Source organism: Triticum aestivum, chromosome 3D (assembly GCF_018294505.1).
Source record: "Triticum aestivum cultivar Chinese Spring chromosome 3D, IWGSC CS RefSeq v2.1, whole genome shotgun sequence".
Lineage (NCBI taxonomy): Eukaryota > Viridiplantae > Streptophyta > Magnoliopsida > Poales > Poaceae > Triticum > Triticum aestivum.
The window spans coordinates 147,225,675-147,234,622 of NC_057802.1; the positions used below are offsets into that span (position 1 = coordinate 147,225,675).

Genomic DNA, 8,948 nt, shown 5'->3' on the forward strand with positions numbered 1-8,948 from the left:
CACTCGGGGGCTTAGCTGCGACCCCGTACTCGCCTAAGTTTAAAAACACTCCGAGTGGAGAGAAATCCTCCCACTCGGAGGCTTAGCTGCAACCCCGTACTTGCCTAAGTTAAAAAACCACTCCGAGTGAAGAGCAACCCTCTTACTCGGGGGCTCAGCGGCGACCCCGTACTCGCCTAAGTTAAAAAACCACTCCGAGTGGAGGTCAATCCACCACTCGGGAACTTAGCTGTTGTCCCGTACTCGCCTATGTTATGAAACTACGCCGAGTGGAGAATGACCTTCTCACTCAGCGGCTCGGCTGCAATCTCAGAGCTGCGCCACAAATACAATGTATAGTCGCGCTCAGAGCTGCGCCACAAATACAATGTTTGGTTGCACTCAGAACTGCGCCACAAATACAACGTATGGTTGCACTCGGAGCTGCGCCACAAGTACAACGTAATAGTTGCACTCGGAGATGCGCCACAAATACAACGTATGGTTGCACTCGGAGCTGCGCCACAAATACAACGTACGGTTGCACTCGGAGCTACGCCACAAGTACAACGTAATAGTTGCACTCGGAGCTGCACCACAAATACAACGTACGGTTGCACTCGGAGCTTCGCCACAAATACAATGTACGGTTGCACTCGGAGCTGCGCCACAAGTACTCCGTAATAGTTGCACTCAGAGCTGTGTCACAAGTACAACGTCTATTCCAAGTGAAGAGTCAAGTTTCACTCGGAGTCAAGAGATCTCAAAGTGGTAAATACAAAGCAACCATATTCAAAGAAAAACCAAGTTTGGATAAACCCAGCAAGGTTCAGAATCACGAACAGAAGAACTTGGGTGCCAGGCCCGAAAGAGTTTAAGGGTTACAAAATCACTCGGCATTCCGAAGAAAATAAAAGTGAGGCATTAAGTTTGTTCACTCAGCAGGAGGAGGGCTAGCTGGCTCGACGAACTCGTCCAGGTCGATTCCATCAGCAATACGACTATCAGCATCGATGAAGGTCTCCATGAAGGACTGGAATTGAAGCTTCTTGGTATTGGCGACCTTGAGAGCCGCCAGTTTCTCTTCTCTAACTTCCTTGCAATGGACACGGACCAGAGACAGGGTCACGTCAGCGCCGCAGCAAGCAGATGACTTCTTCCACGCCTGCACTCGACCAGGGATTTCATTGAGTCGAGTCATTAGAGACTCGAGGTCATTCTGGAATGTCACACCTGGCCAACGCTCCGTGTCAATCCGCGATACCGCCACTTTCAGTCGAGCAAGATAGTCCATGATGCTGGCGAGGCGAGCTTCCAGTCGTAGCACGTTCATCATAGCTTTGTCCTTGACGGGGGAGTTAATGGGGTCCAGATTCGTCTCAATCCGCCAAGATTCTTCCTCGAAATTTTGAAAGAATTCTGCACACATAGAAAAATGGTGAGTTGAGAGTTGTATGATGCGTCGGCAGTTGCAAATCAGTCAGACAAGGGAAAGTACCTTCAAGCATAAGGAACATCTTCTTGGCGAGTCCTCCCAGATAATCCTCCAGTTCGTCCCTCTTCTGAGTGAGATCTCCGACCTTGTCGGTCAGGGCCACCTTGTCCTTCTTCAGCTGCACGACTTCTTTATTGGCTTCATCAATGGCAGTCTTCAGCTTGGCGTTTTCTTCTTCTAACTTGCCAACTGAAGCTAGCTTCTTGTCAGCAAGTTCAGTTTTCTCTCACGTCGTCTTCTGCACTGCTGCAAGGTCGAGGTCCTTCTGCTCCAGAGCCTGCTTCATTTTGTCTAAAGAAATAACATTCTTCAGATGAGCTTAGAGTTGTCTGTTTTCACTACGCACATCTGTTCGAGTGGACTCACTTGTTTCAAAAGACAAAAAGAAAAAGATGACAAGGCGAACAGTCGATCAATTATTACCTCCCATGGCAGCTACTTCATCCTTAGCCTTCTGCAAGTTCTCCTTGGCCAACTCCAGGTCGAGATTGAGCTGCAAAAAGAAAAAGATGACAAGGCAAACAGTCGATCAGTTATTACCTCCCATGGCAGCTACTTCATCCTTAGCCTTCTGCAAGTTCTCCTTGGCCAACTCCAGGTCGAGATTGAGCTAGATCTGTTTCCTCTCCAATTCAGTGAACTGGGCCCCGAGCTCACAAGATTTCTAAAGTCAACAAATAAGACATGTCAGTCTACAGAAATGAAGATCGATTGCTTCCGAGTGATGAGATACAAGTTCAAGTTATTACAACAAAAAGAGTTCTAAGACTACTGCCGAATCAAACATTCAACAGTAGTCTCAGGGACTACACCCAGTGGGTGCACTGGGCGTGCCCCCACTGGTTTGGCTTCACACTCGACATGGCCTGTCCAGTCCGAGTAAAAAAAGATAAGGAACGGCAACACTTATTCTCAGACCACCGCCGACTGCCCGCAGTCGACCGCGGTCTCGAGGACTACACCCAGTGGGTGCACTTGGCGTGCCCCCACTGGTCCGGATCCCACTCGTCACGACCTGTCGAGACCGAGTGGAAGAACTAGGAAGAGACATTTGACAAAGACCCCCGTTGAATCAAACATTCGACGGCGGTCTCGGGGACTACACCCAGTGGGTGCACTCTGCGTGCCCCCACTGATTCAAGAGTTCACTCGACACGACATGGTCGACTCAACTGAAAGGAGCTAAACAGAAAAAGGTCAAACACCCAGTGGGTGGGCAGATGCAAGACAGAGATTCATGATAGATGCACATTAAAGGTTCCAAAAAGCTCATCCATGGACATCTCACGAATAATAATGCAACAGTTTTCAAGTACCATATCCTAACAGAGCAAAAACCAGTCGGAAATCAACTCACCTGGACGTTAGTTTGAAGGGCAGAGCTGGCATCATAAGCAGCCTTGCTGGCTTCATGCACCGCCTTCATTTGCTCCATCATAAGGCTTGCTTGACGTATAGCTTCCTTAGCAGCGCTATGGGTAACAAAGAGCGGAGTTGGTGGAACAGTCGGAGCAGCCAGCGGATCTGAAGCATGGAGCTGCACAGACGGAGCAAAGACTTGGACAGTCGATGCCAAAGGACGATCAGTTGACACAGGATCGGCAAAAGAAACGGAAGCCCGAATTGGATCCCCGGATTGCTGGATGGCTCGTTCTGGCGCTGATGTCGACTGAGGCACCTTGCTAGCAGGCACCCTCCTGCTAGAAGTCCTGCCCTTTCTTCCTGTGTTCTTCTGAGGCTCGTCTTCATGGTCGTCGTTGTCTGGGAGCTCAATAACATTCGGTGGTGCTGCAAAACACTCGACCGTGAGACATTAAGTCAACTGCCAAAACAATTGGCAAAGTGAGAACATGTCTGTGGAATTGAACCTGCTCGAGAAGTGGCCGCGTCTGCAGTTTCCTCTTCATCTTGCCTCTTGTCAATATCCATGGACATTCCAGAGGTGGCAGCACTGAAAGTTCTAAAATTCACTCGGTCAAGCAGGATAATGAGTCGACAACAACATAGAAGTTCCTGAGCAAAGCAAAAACCGAGAGAAGAAACACTTACGCAGAAGCAACAGGGACGTCAACCTTGATCTTGGGCAGAGCCTTCCGAGGCTTCGGTGGCACGACCTTGGGCTGCTTTGCCGCCTTCTCTAGCGGCTCAGGAGCAGATGTCCGGTGCACTTTGGAGCATGCGTGCTTGGTGGGGTCGCGTTACCCCGCCCGCCCACTGGATCGTGCATCTGTTTGGAGCGCCGCTCAGAACGAGGTGGCGAGTCGACCTCCTCGCTGCTGCTTGAATCCTCTCTGTCTTCGTCACTTTCATCATCAGATTTCCAGTCGCCACTCTCGCCTCCGCTCTCCATTCCCTCCTGGACTTGTTCTCCATTCGGCATCGAATACATCTCAGTATAAATCTGCAAGATAGAAGTTAAACAAGCATCAAACAGGTTCAAGGACAATTGCAAATCAGAACAAAAAGTCACTCGGTAACGAAGGTCAGACCTTATCCGGCTCATTGTTGGCGTCGAATGGCAAAACCCTCCAGGACCCTCTAGGGTTATCTTTGTTCCCAGTGATGCTCCGCAGCCACTGCGCCACCGTCTCACCGGTGACCTCCTCCGGGTGAACCCGAGCGGTGTCTTCGGTGCCCGAATACATCCACATTGGATGATCACGGGCTTGAAGAGGCTGGATGCGTCGACTAAGGAACACTTCCAATAAATCCATGCCAGTCATGCTATCACGGACTAATTGAATGACTCGGTCGACTAATACACACACCTCGCTTTTCTCCTATGGGGTCACAATCAATGAAGTAGGTTGGTGTACTCGCTCCATGGTGAAAGGAGGAAGACCAATCGACTGACCAGGAGTCGGGACATCACGGCAGTAGAACTAGGTCGACTGCCACCCTCTAACCGACTCAGGAAGGGTCATAGAAGGAAAGGTGCTTCTACCCCTCGTCTGGATCCCTAAACCCCCCGCACATTTGGATCATGTGCGTCTTTGCGTCAGTCGGATTTGCCTTCTTCACAGTTTGGGATCGACAGGTAAAGATGTGTTTGAATAAACCCCAGTGCGGGTGGCAGATGTAGGATCGAAAGTATGTCTAGAGGGGGGTGATTAGACTACTTGACCAAATAAAAATCTAGCCTTTTCCCAATTTTAATTCTTGGCAGATTTTAGCAACTTAGCACAAGTCAAGCAATCAACCTACACATGCAAGTAAGAGTATAGCAGCGGAATGTAAAACATTGCACATGACGGTAAAGGGAGGAGTTTGGAGGGAGCAAACGCAATGTAGACGCTGAGATTTTTTCCGTGGTTCCGATAGGTGGTGCTATCATACATGCACGTTGATGGAGACTTCAACCCACGAAGGGTAACGGTTGTGCGAGTCCACAAAGGGCTCCACTCACGAAGGGTCCACGAAGAAGCAACCTTGTCTATCCCACCATGGCCATCGCCCATGAAGGACTTGCCTCACTAGGGTAGATCTTCATGAAGTAGGCGATCTCCTTGCCCATACAAACTCCTTGGTTCAACTCCACAATCTTGACGGAGGCTCCCAAGTGACACCTAACCAAGGAGACTCCAAAAGGTAATATATGGTGTGTTGATGATGAACTCCTTGCTCTTGTGCTTCAAATGATAGATCCCCAACACTCAACTCTCTCTCACATATTTGGATTTGGTGGAAAGATGATTTGAGTGGAAAGCAACTTGGGGAAGGCTAGATTTCAAGATTCTTGTCGTTGGAATGGAATATCTTGGTATCAACACATGAGTAGGTGGTTCTCTCTCAGAAAATGTATGCTGGAAGTGTAGGCACGTTCTGATGGCTCTCTCCATGAATGAAGAGTGGGTTGAGGGGTATATATAGCCTCCACACAAAATCTAACCGTTACACACAATTTACCAAACTCGGTGGGACCGAATCATAAGACTCGGTTAGACTCATTTAGTTCAAAATGTGAATGTTAGGCTTTTCGGTGGGACCGACATGTCAACTCGGTGGGACCGATTTCATTAGGGTTAGGGCATAATGTAATCTCGGTGAGACCGATCACATAAACTCGGTGGGACCGATTTCTGTAATTGGCAAACAAAGAGTTGGTCAGGCAAACTCGGTGGGACCGAATCGCTTATTTCGGTAAGACCGAAATGTTACGAAAGGGAAATAGAGAGTTTGCATTGCGAACTTGGTGGGACCGATTGCTCATCTCGGTTGGACCGAAATGTTACGAAGGGAAACAGAGAGTTTGCAATCCCATCTCGGTGAGACCGAGATCCCTATCGGTGAGACCAAAGTGACTAGGGTTTCTGGCAGTGGCTATGTCAAATGAACTCGGTGGCGCGGGATAGATCAAATCAGTAGGGCCGAGTTTGACTTTTGCTTTGGGACATATGTGGATATGAGAAAGTGGTTGAGGGATTTGGAGCATATCACTAAGCAGTTTGAGCAAGCAAGCCATTAAGCAACACATCATCCCCTTTTAATAGTATTGGCTTTTCCTATGGACTCAATGTGATCTTGGATCACTAAAATGAAAATGTAGAGTCTTGAGCTTAAACCAATGTGTGTCCTTAGCATTTTTATGGGTACACATTCCTAATCCATGCCATGCCAATCATTGAACTTTCTGAAATGATCATCTTGAAATAGCATTAGTTCAATGAGCTATATGTTGTTAGGAATTACCAAAACCACCCAGGAATAGTTGCACTTTCAATCTCCCCCTTTTTGGTAATTGATGACAACATATAGATCAAAGCTTCGACAAATGATAATAAGACTTGAAATACATCGTCGCTTTGAGAAGTACTCCCTCCGTCCCATAATATAAGAACGTTTTTAACATTAGTGTAGTGTAAAAAACGTTCTTATATTATGGGATGGTGGGAGTATGTGATAAGCAAGAGCTCCCCCTAAATTTGTGCATTATTTTAAATTTTCTTTTGAACGCAAATGCACAATCGATTAGGATGATGGGTTACTCTTCCATGTCACATACATCTTGGTGGAGCGCTCAAAATGATAGAAATTAAAAAACATGCACTCATCACCAAGGCATAGTGGATGATCATATATGAGATATAAAAGATAATATCATCCAAGCAAGCATTAAGGTAGAATATGATCAAACACAAGTATCTCACACACAAATATAGAGAATCAAACAAGCACACACAAGAGTATCAACTAAATAGCAAGAGAGACAAAGAAGCAAAAACACTCTCTCTCGAAGCCTATGATCTATACATTCCCCCCCTTTGGCAACAAGTTACCAAAAAGTTTGAAAATGCATAGTGCTATGCGTCTCTCTAGGCTTGATCTTTTGGAGGTGGTGTAGAGAGGACTCCAAGGACGAAAGATATGTAGAAGTTGTTGGAGCTGGTGGAGTGGCAACTGGAGGTGGCACTGAAGCTGTAGCTGCTGGTGCTGATGTGGTAGCTCTAGTGTCAGCCATGGGCACTGCAGTAGACCTCTGACATCTAGGCAATCTCTGAAAGGCATCTGTTGTAGCCTACCCTTTCCTCTCCTCAGCCTCTTCCTGGAGCTGCTCAACTACTGTCTGCATCTCAGTTACTTTAAGATCAAGATCATAGAACTTTGTTTCAATGATCCTCTCCAAGCTCTCCTGATTTTGAGTCAGGGTGGCCAAGCCCTTCTCAATCCTCAAAGTTGCTTGAATTAGATAAGCAAGCTGATCTTGTTTGCTCTTTAGAAACACTTGAGATGCCTCCTCAACACTTGGCATCTTTGCAGCCTTCTTAGCTTTTTCCTTCTCTCTCTTTTCTTGTGCTTCCAGAGATGTAGGATCTTCTTCATTCATGACAACAGTGTTGTCCTCAAAATCTGGTCTCAAGGGTAGATGCTCCTTGTACAAAAGATAAGTGCATGTGCCCATCTTGGAGTTGATGAGCACCTGAATATGTGGAGCATACCCACAAGATCTCTTCTGATCTGCAGCCTTCCTCTTGATTGTTTTAACAATCAGGCTCATAACTTTGAATTTCTGAGGCACATCAAATATCTGCAGCAAGTTGATTGAATGACCTCTGATCATCTTGTGATCTCCAAATTTGGGCAACAATGTATGCCTCACTATAGTGTTGATAGTAGCTAATCCTGACAACAAGTAATGTACAGATCCAAGCTTATGTGTTTCCAAAGCTTTGTCTAGAATCTCCTTGTACATGTTGGCCATAGAGTTGTGGTCTTTCTTCTTCTTGGCATAGACATCCAAGTCATCTTCATGTTCTTCAGGGGCATTGATCAATTTAGCCCACTCATCAATAGTAGATTGGTACCTTGTACCCTTAGACATCCACACAATTCTACCATCTGGATAAAAATGAGCTGTGGAGTAGAATTGCATGATGAGTTCATCATTCCATTTTGTCAGCTTCTGACCCACAAACTTGTCAACTTCACATGCTCTGAAGCTCTCATGCACACTTGGAAAGTGGTCTTCATTCTCATCAATGTATTCCCAATCAGCCCACTTCATATCACACATAATGGGCTTCTTGTCAAGCAGAATGGTTTCATAAAAATCTTGCTGCTCTTTGGTATGGAACCTGTAGTCCACTGCAGTCTTACTCCTCACAGCATAAGGGTCACTTTGTCTCCAAAGTCTGAGACCTGCATCTTTCCTGATCTTCATATCTTATGCCACTAGATGGCTGTCAAATTGATCTAGAATTTTTGGTTTGAGCTTCCTAAGCACTTGGGCTTCAGCATCTTCTTCTTCATCCATCTCACGCACTAGGGCCTTGTTCTTGTCTACAGATGGAATGTTTCTAGTGCTCCTCTTGGGCTTTGAAGTCTTTGTAGCTTGAGCAGAAGCTTTGGGGGCAGTCTTGGGCTTTGAAGGGGCAGCCCCATACTTGATGGCATCCCCCATCAGCTTTTGTGACTTGGGTGCTGGTGCAGCATTCTCTTCTTCTTCATCATCTTCAGCTAGCTCTCTAAACATAGAGGATCTCCCAATGACTCTGGCAGTGGTCTTCTTGACCTTCTCTTTCCTCTTCTTGCCTTCACCAACCTCCTTTGGTTCAAGTGTGAACTCCATGGTTTCCTGAGTTGAGGATCTGGCTTTAGACATAGGAACTCTCTTGGGAGGTGCCTTCTTGTGCAGACCAGGTTTTGTTGCAGCAGCAGTTCCATATTCCTTCTTCAACACTTTCTTCTTAGAGCTCACTTCCTCCTCAGTAGCCACATTGTCCTCATCCTCAGAGTATGAGGTTCTCTTCTTCCTTGTTCTAGTGGCTGCCTTGGGCAAATTGCTTGGAGTGCTCCTCCTGCCCTCATCGTAGCTGCTAGAGGGACTAGTGCCCTCACTCAAGTTCACTCTTGCTCTTCTGACTTGTTCTGGCTATCACTCTGATCGGACATACTGGCAAAGCAAGCTGACAGCAGACCTTGTGAATAGATATAGATGAGGTAGAGTGGATGAGCATCACAAAGTGTAGAGTTTTTG

General features: G+C 46.8%; 1 pseudogene; it reads right to left on the reverse strand.

Annotated features, from left to right (window-relative positions):
* Positions 1 to 8,540, reverse strand: part of LOC123074384 (uncharacterized) — a 17,522-nt pseudogene extending 8,982 nt beyond the window's left edge.
* Between the last annotated feature and the right edge of the window lie 408 nt (positions 8,541 to 8,948).